The sequence below is a fragment of the Emydura macquarii genome, unplaced genomic scaffold (genome assembly GCF_026122565.2).
Source record: "Emydura macquarii macquarii isolate MOO-44397 ecotype Brisbane River unplaced genomic scaffold, CSIRO-AGI_Emac_v2 contig_2199, whole genome shotgun sequence".
Taxonomy (NCBI): Eukaryota; Metazoa; Chordata; order Testudines; family Chelidae; genus Emydura; species Emydura macquarii.
This window is the reverse complement of record NW_027132336.1, coordinates 2951557-2969825: the sequence shown is the minus strand read 5'-3', so window position 1 is coordinate 2969825 and position 18269 is coordinate 2951557. Positions and strand designations below refer to the sequence as shown.

Below are 18269 nucleotides of genomic sequence, written 5' to 3'. Positions count from 1 at the left end.
TAAAGTGATGTCTAGCCTGTAAAAAATTCTATGGTTCATCTATCTTTTTTTATTTATAAAAAACTGCTAGTGAAAACTAAACCTGACTCTTTGCTCAACAATTCTGTTTTAAATGAAATTAGTCAATGTAATGTTTAATATTAGTTTTGTTATTAAAGTGTTACAGATTAGCTATTTTTCAGAATGTAATGGGGAGGGGAAAAGGTTGGCTTATGTCTGGATATTGTAGATTTATAACATTTGAGGCACTTTTTAATTTATAGTATTACTGCTATTTTGTCATATAGTAAAGTGAAACAACGTTTGGGGGAAGTACCAGACAGAAAATCTTTGGTCACAGAATGGGTACAGCACAAACTATGAAAATGCAATTTCACTGATATGCTTCGGTCCTACTTTTGGAAGGACTATTCTAGGCTTACCATTTGCATGCCACTTCAGATATACAAAGAGCCATACAAACACTGTGTCTTACAGTACCAATTTGTGGTATCCAAGAAAGATTCCCATTTTACAGGTAGAAAACTGATACATCAGATGGGTGAAGCAAGTGAGATCTGTAAGAGGTGAGGTCACATAGAGAGCCATGACATGACTTGACATTCTCATCTGACCTGATTACAGCAACACAGCCCTGGTCTACACTACAGAGTTAGGTCAACGCAAGAAAGCTTATGTCGACCTAACTCTGTAAGTGTCTACACTAAAATGTTGTTGCTGCCAATGTAACTCACCTGCTATGCTGACTTAACTTCGCCTCCACGAGAGGTGTAGCACTTAAGGTTGACATAGTTACGTCAGTGCAGACACTGTGTTGCTTACATCGACTGTTGCTGGCTTTCAGAAACTGTCCCACAATGCCCCACACTGACAGTTGGCTCCTGGTGAGGACATGCATCGCTGACACAAGGAGCGTAGTGTGGACATGTAAAGCGATTTAATTATTGCGGTGGCTGTATGTCAGCATAATTTAGGTCAACATAATTTTGTAGTGTAGACATACCCTTAGTTATCCACACAGCAGCTTTTTTTCATAACACAACCATGTATCTGATTCCAGGAAAAGCTCACTTCAGAGAGCCTGGTTGGTTATAAACTTTGTGTAAAGCTGTTGAATGATGGGGGTGTGTGTGTGTGTATATATATATATAATTCTTTAGCGTACGATAAAGTTAAGACCTGAATGGAGGTATCTTTTTATCAAGATTATGTCTGTTGATCGTGGCAGACTCCACCAGCCAAATCTGAAAGCTTTTATATTAGAAAATCTAGTCATGTTTCTAGTTAGTTACAATGAAAAAAATCAACCATGAAAATAATTGGGATGTGACTGGAGCCTACTAAGATTTTGCCTGTGCTCTGTTCCATTGTGGTCAGTACCTTTACCTATTACAAATGAACATTAGGCATTTTTATTACTTATGATTGCTAAAATTGCCTGTATATTTAATTATGAGCAAGGTATGTGTGCCAGTTTAGTTGTTAAGAATACTGCATGGTGTGAGGCCCGTTTTTATCTTCAACTTTGGTTCAGACATGCTGATCATTAAAACATAAGAACGGTCATATTGGGTCAGACTAATGGTCCATGTAGTCCAATATCCTGTCTTTTGATAGTTGACAATATCATATGCTTCCAAAGGAATGAATAGAACAGGTAATCATCAAGTGACCCATCCTGTTAGCCATTCTCAGCCTCTGGGAAACCGCAATCCCTGCCTATTCTGGCTAATAATCATTGATGAACCTATCCTCCATTAATTTATCTAGTTCTTTTTTGAACCCTGTTATAGTGTTTGCCTTTACAACATCCTCTGACAAGGAGTTCCACAGGTTGATTGTGCATTGTCTGAAGAAATACTTCCTTTGTTCGTTTTAAACCTGTTGCCTATTAATTTCATTTGGTGACCCCTACTTTGTGTTTTGAGGAGTAAATAACACTTCCTTATTTACTTTCTCCACACCAGTCATGATTTTATAGACCTCTGTCATATCCCACCTTAGTCGTCTCTTTTCCAAGCTGAAAAGTCCCAGTCTTATTAATCTCTCCTCATATGGAAGCTGTTCCATTACCCTAATCGTTTTTGTAGCCCTTTCCTGTATCTTTTCCAGGTCCGATATATCTTTTTTTGCGATGGGGCGACCAGATCTGCACGCAGCATTCAAGATGTGGTGGATTTACAAAGAGGCAATACGATATATTCTGTTTTATCATCTGTCTCTTTCCTAATGATTCCCAATGTTCTGTTAGCTTTTTTGACTGACATTGCACATTGAGTGGATGTTTTCAGAGAACTATCCACAATGACTCCAAGATCTTTCTTGAGTGGTAACAGCTAATTAAGAACCTGTCATTTTATATCTAGAGTTGGGATTATGTTTTCCAATGTGCATTACTTTGTATTTATCAACATTGAATTTCATCTGCCATTTTGTTGCCCAATCACTGAGTTTTGTGAGATCCCTTTGTGACTCTTTGCAGTCTGCTTTGGATTTAACTATCTTGTGTAGTTTAGTATTATCTGCGAATTTTGCCACCTCACTACTTACCCCTTTTTCCAGATCATTTATGAATATGTTGAACTGGACTGGTCCAGTACAGACCCTCGTGGGACATCACTATTTATCTCTCTCCATTCTGAAGACTGATCCAAGAGAGAACCTTCCTTCTTATCCCATGACCTCTTACTTTGCTTAAGAGCCTTTGGTGAGGGACCTTGTCAAAGGCTTTCTGAAAATCTAAGTATGCTATATCCACTGGATCATCCTTGTCCACATGCTTGTTGACCCACTCAAAGAATTCCACTGGATTGGTGAGGCATGATTTCCCTTTACAAAAACCATGTTGACTCATTCTGTGCCCTCAGGCTTTTAAGTGCTGATCAGATCAGTAACTTGCGACTGAGAAATTAGATGCTCAAGCCGGTCAGGTCAGATCAGACCTGACCTGACCTGTGCTTAAAAATCCTGTGTGTGTGTGCTTACTGGCCTATCTGACCCTGAAGCATAGGCTGTGCATTTGTATTTTCAGGAACCTTAAAATAAGCAGTATTTGGGTTAAACCTGAATATCCCCTTATTTATATCTTGTGTTTCTTCACCAACTCTCAAGCCTGAAGATGCTGTTCATAAAGCAAAAATAGCCATATGGTATTCTTCTGGTATTTCCATCAGTCATGAATTTTAATATTGGGAGAATACCAGCACTTGTGCTGCTCTGGTCCCATTAAAGGCTCCCTGAGATATTAAAAAAGTGAAAAATATCAACATTATAATTAAAAATATTAAACCCTGCTCACACCAGAGGCTGAAAATGAAAAATGGCTACTTGCCACAGTTCTTTTAAATGCCATTGAATAGAAGTTGTGACCTATTACTGTGCTCTTGAATTAGACGTGTGCATGCTTCCCCAACTATATTATGAGGTGCAGTTGAGTGATGCTAAAGAAGGAATTCGGCATAGCAATAAGCGAGACTAGAACAACCCTCTTTCTAATACAAGTCAGTGGAATTTAGTAAAGTAATTGAGGCCAGTTTTCCGTATATGAATGGACAGGTCATTTTTTAGTGCTCCTGGGATTTTTAAGTGTAGTTCATCAGCTTGTCTAGTGGGTAGTAAGTTTACTACTTCTCTTTTGGGCAAGACTGGGTTTTTGGCAATTCTGAGCTACCAGAAAATGTTTGGGTTTTTTTAGTTATAATTAGTCTTGAGGGAAGGAAGGAACATTTTTACAAGTTACTTTTTAAAGGTTAGGATTGGTTTTGACTGCCACTTTATTTTTGAAAGTTCAAGTAAATTTTAAAAAGACACAGCTGCACCACAAAATGCAGTGCTGTATTAAAGGTATATGCACTACAAATGCAATGCAGTACTAAAAGCATAGAGCTTAAATACGAAGAAAATATGAAACATCATGATAGAATAACTCATTAAAAATGCTACATAATCCTCTCTTCTGCTACTTGCATCTCAAGTGTAATGTAGTAGGTAAAATTAACTCTTGGTTTATTTTGCTACTGTGCCTTTAGTTAAATTATAAACTCATTGGGGTAGGGTTTTTTTTTTTACAGTCTATCTGTATAGTGCCCAGCAAAGTGGGGACTCTGAGTATACAAGTGATGTGCCTGCATGGCAGGAATGGGGAAGGATATTGCTGAAACTCATGCTTTCCAATTTCCACAAAAAGATACTTCATAAAAATGATGTCTGGTGCACTTGTGGTGAACCTTCTTGGCATTTCCCAGGAGATAAGCTCAAAGATGTTTGTTCAGGCTTGTTTCCCAGTATATGTGTGTGTCTAATCAGTTATGTGAATAACCTGACTCTGGCAGCACTGTAACTGAATCTCTCACCCGGCTATCATATACTGCTGAATCCGTGCCAGCAGTGTTCATGTGGAGCCATTTAGACAAAGTAGGAAAACAAGTTGAAACTGAATAGAAACAGTCAAACCAAGAAAATGGTAATGATGAATTAATTAGTTCATTGGTTTGAAACTTTTCACTTTACCTTTAGCAAAGGCTTGGAAGTCAGGAATGGTTGCTCTGTCAGTGGGTAAGATGCCACACATGCTTTTGCTCTTATGTTGGTGACACAGAACTGGGAGTGGATGGTTAGTGTAGACAAGAGAACCATATTATCAGAAAAGGAAGTGGGAAACAGGACCTGTGCAAAGCTTGATCAGCTGGGAAGACTGAGAAGAAGTTGACCAAGGAGCCAGAGAGAAGTGGGAGGCTGGGATTGGGAAAAATCCAGGGACCCGGTAAATCACATACACTCAAGTTAACTGTCTCTCTAGTCCCCATCCCTCCTTAATCTCTTACTCCCCCACCTCCCTGCTGTAGTTTTTCCAGGTACTCATTTCTCTCATTCCTCTCCCCACTTTCAGAGCAGTCCCTTCCCAGACTATTGAACATCTTCCCTTCCCACTCTTGCTTTACTCCTGCTCCCTCTTCTACCTGGTCTGCTCAATTCCCTCCCCTCCCCAAACAAACTGGAAACAGCCAGCTATAGGAACATCCCTGTCACTCTTCTCCCCAGACCCACTCATAGACTCCCCTGGTCCTTCCGAAGATGGGCAGAATTGGTAGAAGATCCCCACAGCTACCAACCCCTCTTTTCTTAGCAGATATGGTTGGATCTTGTGTTTTATGCACATAGAAATTCTTCTGATAAAGCAGAACTTTAGCTCAAACACTGGGAGCTGTGTATCAGATAAAGCCTTAACTTCATGCCTTTACTCTTGCCCTTCAGTCTGTTGAGTTCTGGGAAGAGACAGAATTGACAATTAGAGGAAGCAAGTGAGAACACAAGAAACTAGGCCACCCCAAAAGTCTCTTTATATGAGGTAGAGGTTTTGTCTGCTTTAAAAATTACGGAAATGTATTTTTTTCTAGTGAAAGATGCATTTACCTGTTAGTTGCCTGCAATTTAGATCCTGATGTTTGAGCTAGGATGATAGTATGGCTTTGGTAGAATAATCCTTACGTACACAAATACAGATGTTGATTCTGAGCTGACAGGGTGTATTGTCACTATAGTGTTAGCTCAAGGTGTAACTCAATTGTTGCCCCTAACTCAGTTCCCATGCACACACAGATATCTCTAGGGCCTGGTCTACACTACAGAGTTAGGTCGACATAAACTGTCCTACGTTGACCTAACTCTGTAAGTGTCTATACTACAATAGTGTGCCCAGCTTCAGCCTTGAGGGGGGCTTCAGCCATGAGCCTTGTACGGCTGTCAGTGCTCCACACTCTGGCTGTGAGTGCCCCACAATGCCCCATTTCAATCATTGCAAGCACTCCTAGTGAGGATGTGCACCACCGGCAGAAGGAGGGTAGTGTGGACATCAACAGTCGGTATAATTGTGCTATGGCTGTTGGTCATCCTAACTTAAATTGACCTAATTTTGTAGTGTAGATAAGCCTTAGCTCAAGTTAAATGGTGCTTTAAACTCAATCTAGTTGGCCCGTCGGGGGGTGAAGTTTGAAGCTCAAGTGCAGCTGACACTGGAGCTAGTGATGCAGTGGGGATTCAGCTATTCTGTGCTGCTAATCCAGGTACTCTGTGTAGTTCCAGTGCTTTATCACTCTCACTGAAGCTAGACTAATTTGAGAGGAGTTAACTCCAGTGTACGTAACTCAGGCTAATGCTGCAGTGAAGACAAACCTACAGTATTATCACTGTTTTATAGTTGTTCTGATGTTTACAGATAGAAGTCAGGTCACTCAGTCTACCTGCAGATGTTGACAAAGTGCACCCCTTGGAGTCAAAAGCAGGTTTGTAGCATGAAGGAGCTTTGGGAATCACATTTCTTAACAAACTTGGATATTAAAAAATGCATATTACCTTGTATTAACCATGATGTTCATAAAACCAAATCAGGGTATCCCTTTCTTCTTCTTTGTCTGCATTCACCTTCTTCTCCCTAAATGGTAGTCTAGTGGGGGAAAAGGGAACTGTCTGTACTGTGTTTTTACCCCAGGGTTCTGTTTTCCCTTCTGCTTAAGAAGGGCTTTCATTTGTTCTCCCTTTTGCCACATACAGTGCAGAGTAAGCTGGTTCTGAAAAATCTCCTGCTCTTCCCCTTCTTTCCTCAGAGAGCAGAGGTTCGCAGCTGAGGTGGAGATCCTGGGTCCTCATCCCCTTGAAGAGACTGCAGATAAGGAACTTCCAAATAGGATATCACTTTTCCTGTCAGGTTCAGTTTTGTGCCGCTAAAACCTAGGAAGTAGAGGGAAATTTCCCATCTAGGCATTTGCTTATGCTGTTGTTTCCACTTCAGATTTCCCTATATGGAGATTCCTCACTTTCTTAACTAAAGTGGAGAGGAGCTCTTGGAGAATAGCACTTGTCCAAACCGGGGAGAGGGACTGGAACTCTCCTGCTTTCAAAAGTTTGGTAGTAGCGCTCATTTCAATCCCTGATTAATACAGATGGAAGGGAGTCACCCCTCTTAGTCTTTGCTCTCTATCCCACTTTAGCAGTGGTTTGCTTTGCATGTGTGAAGGATAGCATCCGGCCTTAAGTGCATATTCTGAGCCTCAACTGTACTGAACTTTGAACAGATTAAGGAGCAGCTGTTTTTAAGCGTTGTTCAACTAAATCAATTTCTAAACCCTCTGGCCATCAGGTATAGATAGGGCCAAGCCACGTTAGAAGCATGTTTAAATATGTTCTAACTTAACAATGTAAAAACTGGTTTATCAGGAAATATGGTCAAATGTGATTCCTGAAACTTTCAGTTAGGAAATGACATTAGGAGTCATCTTTAGTCATTTATATGGCTATGTAAGGTACTGAATACTAATCACTGCAATTTGCCCTTTAATTGGGAATTAACACCAGAAAAATAGAAGGCAGCTGGGAATTGAGGTACTCTTAGGTCATTTTTACTGCCATGTTTCAAACATTAGACTGTATTTTTCTTAGACATTCTCTGTAGAAGGTACCAATAAAAGGCTCAATAGTTACAAAAAAGGCCTCCCCAGACAATGTTTTTCTGTGACCCATGGTTCATTGAGCAAAAACCAATCTTAATTGGCTCTTAGCAATCAAAGAGTAATTTCAAGTTTCCCATGGCAAAAGCCCCATAGCTATCTGCTACTGAATGGATCCTTACTGTGGTTTTCTAAGTGCAATTTCCTGTCTAATTTAAAGCAGATTTTTAGGCTTCATTGTTTACTTCTCCTTCCTAACCACTTTAAGGCTATTGTAATTCTTACTCTGAAAATAATCAAAATAAGAAATGGTCTTGTTCTGGTTTGTAGTAAAAGAGCTAGGTTGCAGATATCACAGAAGTTGAAGACAGGATACACCATATCAAGCTGATCCCAGAAAACTGAGCACTTAGTTCACTTTTTTATTGAAGCTGCTGTGATACGTTCTTGTGGCTATTGCAAAGTCCATACTCCTTGCTGGCAGCCAAAGACAGAACCAGTCTTCAGAAATATAAGAAAAGTGGTGATCCAGACACAACAAAAGGACTAATAGACATTAAACTCTGCCTTCCTGAAGAAATGGAAAGAGACAATGTAAGGTCTTGATTTCACACATTTCAGTCACAAAGCCTGGGCACTCCTATAAGCTTGGCGCTCCTAACTCAATAAACACCATTAACTGAAAGTGATGGCCAATGCTATCACCTCACATCTTTTTTGTAATTTAAAGATTAGAACTGACAAGCTGATTAGTCAGAAGGTTCAAAAAGAGCTTTTTCTAGACGTCCCTAAAAGCACTGCCACTTCACCACTATCATCTCCATATACTACAGAAGAAATAAACAAGTCCCTTATGACCACTAAAAGTGAAAAAACTGCTAGTAATTTCTTAAGAAATTGGGCCAAAGGGACAAGCATGGTTGGCAGACTTAAGCACCACTATACGTTTGTTGGGGAAGATCTCAAAAAGCTGGTGTGAGAGGATAGTGATTGCCCTCCTCATAATATAGGAAACCACCAAGTGGTGCTCTCTGCTATTTCCCAATATCACTTCTCTCCGTAACTTGTAAATTAATGGAAAGAGTTTTACAGGACTGTCTCACCACTATCTTTGAAGTCATCCTGCCAAAGGAATAGGTCAGTTTTAGACCAGAGTGAAGTTACTGTGACCAGGCCCTTTCCATTACTAATTACATCAAGGCTAGCTTCTAGTGGAATTTAAAAACTGGGACAGCACTGATAGTTTTATTAGCTGCCTATGATACAATATGGAGCTATGGGCTATTACTCAAGGCATCAAGAGTCATCAAATGCTATGGTACCATGCGACTCCTGGCCACAATGTTGAGCAACCATAAGTATCGTTACCACTTGAATGGCAGTTCAGAGAACACACCTTCAGTGGTGGCTTACCCCAAGCATCTGTGCTGATTCCTTCACTATTCAGCATCTATATTCATGACTTGCCTGACACAATGTCACGTAAGTTCATTTGTTCTGACCACATTGTTCTTGCAGTATAAGGCAGGAACCTCACCACCATCAATGACATCCTCTCCACCAACCTCAAGATAATGGCAGAATACATTCAATATTGGAAGCTCCATCCCAAGGCCTACAACATCGTGGTAATAGTTTTTCACCTAAACAAAAAAGCCACCAAGAAATCACTTAATTTACCTTTTGCAGTCAATGGGTCTGAAATGAGCTCTATCCAAAGTACTTGGGTGCATCTTTGGATAGAAGCTTGACTTTTAAAGCTCATCTAGAAAAAACATGCAAAAAGGTAGAAACATCTAGCCTCATGCGAAAACTCAGAAGCGCAACATGAGGTTCTGGTGCCCCAACACTTAGAACAGCAACTCTAGCACTGGAATACTTAATTGCTGAATATTGCTCACCAGTCTGGGCTGATAACTCACCACATCTCTGGATGTGCAGCTTAATATCATGATGAGAATTATAACTGACACATTAAAATCAACACCTTTTCAGTGGTTGTCCACTCTGGAACAAGTACCCACACCCAAGATCTGTAGAGAGAGACAGCTTCTGAGTACAAGCAAACCATGGCCAATCTGAACTCACCAATTCATTAAAACCTCCAGACTCTTCTGAAGACGCCTGAATTCTTGCAAGTCTTTTTGGGATTGTGCTTTATCAGTAACTTCCAAACTTCAATCTATCCTGGAAGTAGTGATCTACATGGAACCATTTCAGAACATCGCATGGCAGATGCTGTCATCTCTCTCACCTCTGAAAGATGACACTGCACAATGTGAGTTTGGACACCAGTTACAAACCATAGACCCCAATGTAAATCAGTGCCCAGTTTGATGGTTTTGCTAGTGGCATCTCAGTCTTTGAGCCTGTCTATTTTAACCTTCATCTAATATTGTAATACATTCTAATACTATATAGTTAAAGTCTGCCTATTGACTTCAGTGGGCTTTAGATCAGGCTGATAATGGGGAATAGTTGCTGATTGATTGACTTTATAAATGCTGTATCTTAAGTGAATCTTTGTGTAATTAGCTTTTCCCACCAGCCTTAATTTTTCTGTCTCTTTTCTTTCCCTTTCTCTAATCTTTTCGCTTGCCAGAATCTATTATCTCCATAACTGGCATGATATTCCAACCTTAAAATGCATCACCTCTATCAAGTTAAGCTTTTGTTAGTGTTTGGCATATACCATGTAAGAGTCCAGTCTTAAATTCACAATGTCTTGTGGTATCAAACATGAAGATGACATTTGTATTTAGTGCAAGTTCAAGTGAGCAATTTTGTTTTATGCAAACAAACAACCAGTTTTATTAGGATTCTAAGCAAGGCAGTAAATGTTCCTGCTTGTGAAATAATCTCTTTCTGTTGAAGACAAAGAGAAGAGGAAACTTAGAAGATATAAAAGTCAAGCTAGGACTGTTGGCTAAAAGGAAAATGATTGTTCAGGAAGTTAGACGTTTTCTGCCTGTTAAATAGTCCAATCATGAATTTGCTTTATTAGCTCTTGGGCTTCCTCAAATGGTGCCAGCTTTTCCTTTTCGAAGTTCAACAGGAAACATTTGAAATGCCAAGAAAAAACTCAAGTACAACACTGCCAAAGTGTTCACACTGAGGAGGAATACAGTTGTTGAAAAAGATGGAAACTTTCATGGGACATCATAAATAACTTGTTTCTACATTATACACATTTGCTAGTTTTTCTAGGGCAGGTGATTGAATAAATGTTTTTCTTAAAAGTTTTAAAAATGAGAAGACCAAATATGTAGGACTCACTGAGGTATTAAAAGTAAGGTAATCAAACTGCTGTAGTGTAAGATATGGTAAAGCTGTAATTATATACAAAAAACTACACTAAAAGAGCATTAAAATTGCAAAGTCAAGTATTCAAAAGTTAGGACATGCCACAATTAAAGTTGCCTGTGCAGCCTTAATTCAGCCCTTTTGTGTATGTATTATGATACAGTCTTCAATTATATTACACACACTATTTTTTTCCACAGGACTCTTTCCTTTTTTGTGTATATTGATTGAGCTTGGATATCCTGAAGTATTGGAGCCAGTGAGTTAGAAGTACATTATGTGTACTTGTTCTTCACTTGTCCTCAGTCTGGACTTGTCTGAGTGGGTAGTGTGATATAGCGAAGGCAGAGGGCAGTAGAAGAGTGGTGGATGGGAGATATGTGAGCCCCAGAATGCTCAGGGCCTTGTTCCCTGCTGACTAAGACAGAGCCATTAGGGGGCAATTAGGAGCAGCTGAGGCTGATTAAGGACCAACCAGGTGCTCCATAAAAGCCCTCTGCTCCAAACAGTCAGTGCAGGAGCTGGAGGAAGTAGCTGAGCGGACCGGGGAGCAGAGTTCTGCCGCGGAGTGGCCAGGAGGAAGGTACCGGTTCAAGAAGCCAGAAGGACTGAAGGAGGGGGAAAATTAGCCCAGGGGAAGTGTGCACAGTTTGGACAGCAGTACCAGCAGCGCATAGCTGCTTCTCATAGGGCCCCTGGGCTGGGACCCGGAGGAGCAGGTGGGCCCGGGTCCCTCCCCCCTCCCCTGGGAAGACGGGATGACGAGCAACTTCCCAGCCCACTACAAACAAGAGAGCGAGAGACCCACTAGAGGGAAGCCGGCCATCGGCCACAGTAGGTTTTTTGGGGGTTTTTTGTTTTGTTTAAAGGCATTTCTAAAATTGCAATGTCAGATTTTTGCAGTCCTGAGAAGGGACTTCAAGATCTGGCCCAGTGTTTCCAATTTGTTCATGCAGTGTGGACACCTGTCCATTAGGAAGGGGGACTGAGATCACCAACACATTTTGAATAGGCTACTGAATGACTTCGGGCCTTAGGGAACACCAAACCAGGGCTGATCTATCCTAACTCCTATTTTAGATACTGATTTAAAATGTGTAAAGTATTAAAGTTTGGGTTCTGAAATGTCTTGCTTAGCTGCCATTTCGTTTACCACAATTACATTTTATTTTGCTAGATTTCACTACATTTCGATGTACCTTTTATATTTGATAGACTTTTTTATTGGTTATTTTTTTAGTGTCTTAAACTTTTAAAACCATATTTAACCATAATGAGTCGAAGTCTTTACTATTTTGAAACCACCTATGTTAACTGAATTCCTGTAATATAGGTAGTTAGAAACATTTTTGCACGTGGTTTTCTGTTAGGTATTGAGGAACTTGAACAGTGTGAAATACATTTTCTTTCATGTTTCTGGATGTTGATGCACATAATCCTGTGATTTTGGTAGCAGTATTCCCATTATAAAGCCTTTCCTCCTCCCATAGATGTGACTCGGTGACAAAACTTCCATCTGGGATTAAATTTGAAATGAAACTAAGAGTTGCTGTTGCTTTTTAAAAAAGTTAAAATGCCAAAAAAAAGTTTGATACCAGTTTGAATTTTACAGAAAATACCCTCCTTTAAATACAAGTACAATAAACACTGCAGTTCCTCATTTCCTGTACTCTTGTTCTGCAGAAATTTTATTGTACTCTGAAGCTAGATTATATATGTATAGTATGTTAAATGTACTTTTCATCTGAATTTAGTAATTTGCTTTTAAAGTCTCTAATACTTGTATGTACATAATTAGTAGAAGGGTGGTTGAAATGACTGTTTAAATAACTGTTACTGTAAATTGAGGTAACTTGTTCTGACTTTTTGTAATCTGTGGTGTTGAATGTAATAGCCTATTCCAAAAAGACTTCAGCTATGCTTAATTTTTTCCCCATCATAGCTGTGTCAACTAGGGATTTGATGGCTTGATTCTTCTGCCCTCTCCTGCCCCCACTCCCCACCCCCTACAACATAGCTATACCAGCAAAAGCTCTAGTGTAGTTGCAATTATATCAGCTCAGGGAACTGGTATAATACCATCAAAATTACTTTTTTGCCCTTTTAAGCTGCATGTACATTGGGAGAGTTTGCTTGTATAGTTATATTGGTAAAGCTATTAAGTGTAGACAAGGCCTTAATTTTTTGGGGAAATCTAGGGAGCCCATTGTTGTTTGAAGTGTAGCTTTTTGGATCAGTACAGGACCAGCCAGTGGCACAAATGAACAAGTATGTGTTCAGCAAAGCCAAGCCTGTACTGTTTCCTTGTCTTTATGATTTCATTTCCACATGTAATCCGGGTTCTGATTGGATAGCCAGTCAGACTCCACCTCTTCCAAAAAAAAAAGCGGGGGAGGGGGTTTCTAATGAAGTTAACAAGTACAGATTGCGAGGGGTATTGTAAAGTTTTGTCAAATCTCTCTGGCTTGCTTCAGATTGAAAAATCCTTGCCTTATTGTCAGTGGAAGGTACCATGAGTTAATTGGCAGATATCTTTCAGAATGGAACAGGTCAGGATTGTATTGAAAAATAGGTTTTTATTAGCTCTAAATACTAGCCAAAGTGAAGGAAGCTGAACCTTAGAAATGAAGCCATATATATGCTGCTAATGTGCAATGGGATTGGGTGTACTGGAATTGATCTGTGACAGTGTTTCTCAACCAAGAGTACGCAGAGGTCTTGCAGGGGATACTCAACTCATCAAGATTAGTGTTTCTCAACCTGGGGATTGCAGGATAGGTTTAAGGGGTTTGCAAGTGCAGGGCTAGTGTTAGGGGATGGCAAGCAGGGCATGTGCCCGGGACCCCATGCCACACAGTGCCCTGCAAAACTAAGTTATATGCTTCATCTCTGGGCGGTGCTTGCTCTTCAACCTCATTACCCAGGGCTCTTGCTTCAGACAAGGCTCACAAGTGAAAAACAGGCTCAAGTATTGCATGGAAATGTAAGTGCAATATTTATATTCCAATTGATTTATTTTATCATTATATGGTAAAAATGGGAAAGTAAGCCATTTTTTAGTAATAGTGTGCTGTGACGCTTTTCTAATTTTGTCTGATTTTGTAAGCAAGTAGTTTTTAAGTGAGGTGAAACTTGGAGTATGCAAGGGAAATCAGATTCCTGAAAAGGGTACAGTAGTCTGGAAAGGTTGAGAACCGATGCTTTATGTAACTGACCAACTGTGATTCTTAAATCTCAGTTGTACGTTGGGTTTCCTGTTACTCTGTCTAGGCAATGACATACCAACAGGCAACTTTATGATCTAAAGATATGCTGTTTTTAGGTCTCAGAGTGAGGGAATGGGTTCACTTGTGCAAGATACCACATTCCCGTTTTGATATTACTGAGTCAGGCTGGCATCAGTCAACTTCTGTCTCATACAAAAGGGAAACTGAAGCAGAAATCAATATTGTGTCTAATGGTGCATCCCTTATATTAAAGGTGAACCTTTGGAAACCACTTTGACCACTCTGTGTAATTTTGAAAATAATTTGAAATAAGTGGAAGTAATAATGAAAGAATGTTATAATATTTGCAGGTTGGTTCATACTTCCCTTGAAATAAGGGTGGTCTACATATGAAAAATAGGAAATATCACAGAACTGCAGTAAGGGTTTTAGATTTCTTTAAAAATCACTTTGCTGGCTAATGTAAATAAGTACTGGATACAGCATAGTTTTCAAAGGTTACACTTTGAGGGTATATCAATTTGGGACTAAACTCTCAATGGAGCTACTGAGAGAAGAATTTGGTATGAAGAGTTTTAGTGCTATTATATTTAATAGTACTGTTCTTGCCTTTTCAGATTATTTTTTTCACTCTTTATTAGAAAGTCTTTCTTAGTGATGTAACTCCCTGTTTATTCTTCTTGTTCTTTGTTCCTTATGCCAAAAAAAAAAAAAAAGGCATTTCTGTAATTTCTTTATAAGATTGGCTTGAAATAAGAGTTTAAACCAGCATCAATTTAATTTGCAGCACTGAGGTTTTTTCAAACAGGCAATATCAGCTGGCAGCTAACCTTCTGCTCTCTTAATAATCTCAATTATTAGCCTTTTTCGCAATAAATAAAAGCATTGTTGCTTTTTAAATTAAAATAGTTCGGGGCTGTTCTCTAATTTGCAAGCGGGCACTTTTTTCCCTGACCAAAAAATTCACATTGGGGGTGTGGAAATGCCCATAGTGATCCTGGGGGATCCTGCTTACCCCTTGTTCCCTGGGCTAATGAAGCCATACACCAGTCACCTTGACAGTGACAAGGAGTGTTTTAATAACAGGTTGTAGAATGTGCCTTTGGGCGTTTAAAGGGTAGATGGAGGAATCTCCTCACTAGACTGGACATGAGTGAAAAGAACCTCCCTTCGGTGATATGTGTTCTGTGTTCTTCATAATGTGTGAAGCGAAGGGTGAAAGGTTCCCCCAGGGTTGGGCTGTGGAGGCAGAAAGACTGACCGCCAATTATGAGCATCCAGATGCCAGCAGTACGCTGAGCGCTAACTGCGGAGTGCTTTGCATTAGGGAATCTTTGAAAATCAGGTTCTGCAATGAGATGCAGGACTGGTGTCTGTTCCTGTATGTTGTTTGCCTTTGGTGAACATCTCCCCCCCGACCCTCCCAATCGATATCTGTACCTTCCAAATCCCTCCAGAACAAGATATGATTTAATAAAGAAACATGTTGAAATGATGCAAACTTTTATTTATGAACTTTCAAGTCATGGGGGAGGAGAGGGAGTGTTCATTCACTGTCTCTGTTTAAACCAAATAAAAGTAATCAAAGTGACTTGGAAGGACACTACAATGGGGAGTACAAAGGTACAGGGCATCTGTTGTACAGCTCTGGTATTTTAAACATGCGCCGTCTTCCCTACATAACCATGAGTGACATCAGTCTCCTGAGGGTCATGCACAAGGAAAGGGAAGATTTGCTGCACGCAGTGGGGCACCAGCTGTGTTCCGCCATGATGCAGGCTCCCTTGTTTGCAGCATGGTGGGGCAAAGTATCCTACCATGGAGCCCTCCTCAGAGAACTTTTGCAAAGGATAACAGATTACCTACATGAAAGTTTCTGTGAGATATCCACTGATGATTATCGGAGCATATCTCATCACAGAAATAAACTATTCCCTGGGTAGCCCCCCAGTACAGTCACCAAAATGCCTGAAATCCCCTTCCTGCCTCCCCGCCCCCTGCAATGTAAAAGGACAGAACTGCTAAGAAGAAAAAAAAACTCATCAGATGTGCCTTCCCCGGGATCATTAGCGCTGCCCTGTGTGCTGCTGGACTGCTCTGGGGTCAGGAATACGTCCTGACTTTCAGGGAGAATGGACACCCAGCTCTCCTGCATCCTGCTTTCCTCAGCCGCCTCCTCCTTCTCCTGGTCCACGCATTCCTCATTGTCCATGGACTGTGACCTAGGGGAGGTATTGATGCTGCGTGGTGGCACCATGGTGGGATCACCACCGAGAATTGCGTGCACCTCATCGTAGAAACAGTATGTTTTGGGCGAGGAGCCAGAACAGCTGTTAGCTTTCATGGCTTTCTGATATGACTGACACAGCTCCTTGATCTTCACGCGGCACTGCTGCGCTTCCCTCTTGTGTCCCTTCTCCAGCATGCCCTGGGATATCTTCCCATAAATGTCCAGATTCCTTTTGCTGCCTCTGAGCTGAGCCAGAACGGACTCCTCGCCCCCCAGACCGATGAGATCTAAGACCTCTGGTTGACTCCATGCTGGATTGCAATTGGGCTTTGCAGTAGCCATTAGGAGTACTTTCTCCATGCTGGCAGCATAGGAAATGAAAATTCAAATCTTCCTGGGGCTTGAGGGGAGGGGACATTTCCTGGTAGCGTGACCACAGTACAGCACAGCACGAATGTCCAGAGTGGTCACAATGGGGCATTGTGGGATACCTCCCAGAGGCCAATAAAGTCGATTTAAGTGAAGTTGTGTCTACAGTGACACTAAATCAAATTAATAAATTCGAATTAGGCGCTATGCCACTTGCAGAGGTGGTCTTATTTAGTCGGCTTTTGCCGCGACTTAAATCGACTTAACAGTAGTGCCAGTGGAGACACAGGTGTTCGGAGATCAACATAAGTGACTTTACATAAGTGATCTCCATCGCCAGTGTAGACCAGGCCTCTGTTAGGTATCCTAAAGCAATTATGGGTGGAGTTTAGGCTGTTTTTTGTTTTGGTTTTTGCTCTACAAGAATACACATACCTCAAAGCAAAAAATGCTGAGAATAGTTCAAGGTATATCAAAACCAATATGAAATGAGAATATGGAAAGCATTCACTGTTTCAGACTGCGCAAATTGTCTGGTTTTTAGCTTAAGGAATCTGGTTATGGAGCAAAGAATTATTTGATTAGAAGGGAATGATGGTTCTGCTTTATTTCCTTTATCTCCCCAGTGGGGGAGTTTCTTGTCACTGATACCAGATACATACAGACAGAAAACTGCCTTGATACATCATTCTGCCTTGACTCCTGTACTTCTGCCTAGGTTGCTCAGGCAAAGGTCGACTTACTATTCAAAAGCAGTTAAAGGCTGCTCTTACCCAGGTTACAAGTTCAGCTTTTTTTGTGACTGAACTGTGAAAGAGAACTTGGTGTAAGGTTGACTTGAAAAATATCTTCAAAGTTTACCTGCCTGATGGGATTTATTTTTACTATCAGGCTCCTTTGACTTAGAATGGAGGTCTCCAAAACAGCGAGAAGTTCTCTAGTAGATGCTACCCACTGCTATCACAAGCATGTTCTGTAAATCCTGCAAATAGGGAAAAGGGCTCCAAGGGCAGACAGTTCCGCCTTACCACTTCAACTCTTGCAGCATTCAGCTCTGAAGCTGTTCAAGATGCTCCCAACCTCTTTCTAAAATAACTACAGATAGCAGTATGTATGTGGGCAGCTCTGCTCTCATTTCTTGTTTTCTGTTTTATTCCCTTAAAGGAAAGCAGGAGTAGCTTTAGGCACTGTCCTTGCTGTCTTCATAAGGGAGATGCTGTGTTCTTCAAGTGCTGGTCCCTATGTGGATTCCAGATATGGATGTGCATGCGTGCCATGTGCCGGACCAGCCTCTCTGCATCATGTATCCCCTCTCGAAAAACTAGTAATGTCTGGGCTGTCCTGCTCCCTCATTCCGCTGTCTCTTCCTACTAATGGAGCAGCAATTCTCTGGCTATTTAGTTTCTTTTCTCTTTTACTCCCACTAGGGAAAGCACAGATTGCTCTCTGGCTCTATTTGTTTGGGCAAAATTTCTACCTACTCTGAGGGGCAAGAGTCTTCAAACCTTGCATACACTTGTATGTATTTGTAATACATGATCATATTATACTAACCTATTGTTCAGCAAAAAGTTACTTTACAACTATGAGTAAACTATTGGTGTATTGAATTATGTCTATTTGCTCAGTCCTGTATGGTAAGTGAAGGAAAACCTTGTGTCTGCTCCAAGAAAGCTTAGTCTAAATTTGATGGGACAA

General features: G+C 40.6%; 1 protein-coding gene across 17 annotated transcripts in view; it reads left to right on the top strand.

Annotated features, from left to right (window-relative positions):
• The window catches only part of ADD1 (adducin 1), a 105106-nt gene that overhangs the window by 32999 nt on the left and 53838 nt on the right, over positions 1-18269 (top strand). Inside the window, exon 1 of one of the 17 annotated variants that reach the window (XM_067558902.1) lies at positions 11271-11328. The exons of 15 other annotated variants lie outside the window; for them this stretch is intronic. The gene's annotated coding sequence lies outside the window, so the exon portion shown is untranslated. Of the gene's footprint in view, positions 1-11270; positions 11329-11446; positions 11580-18269 lie in introns of those variants that run through there. One more of the 17 variants, XM_067558901.1, reaches the window with a different exon arrangement.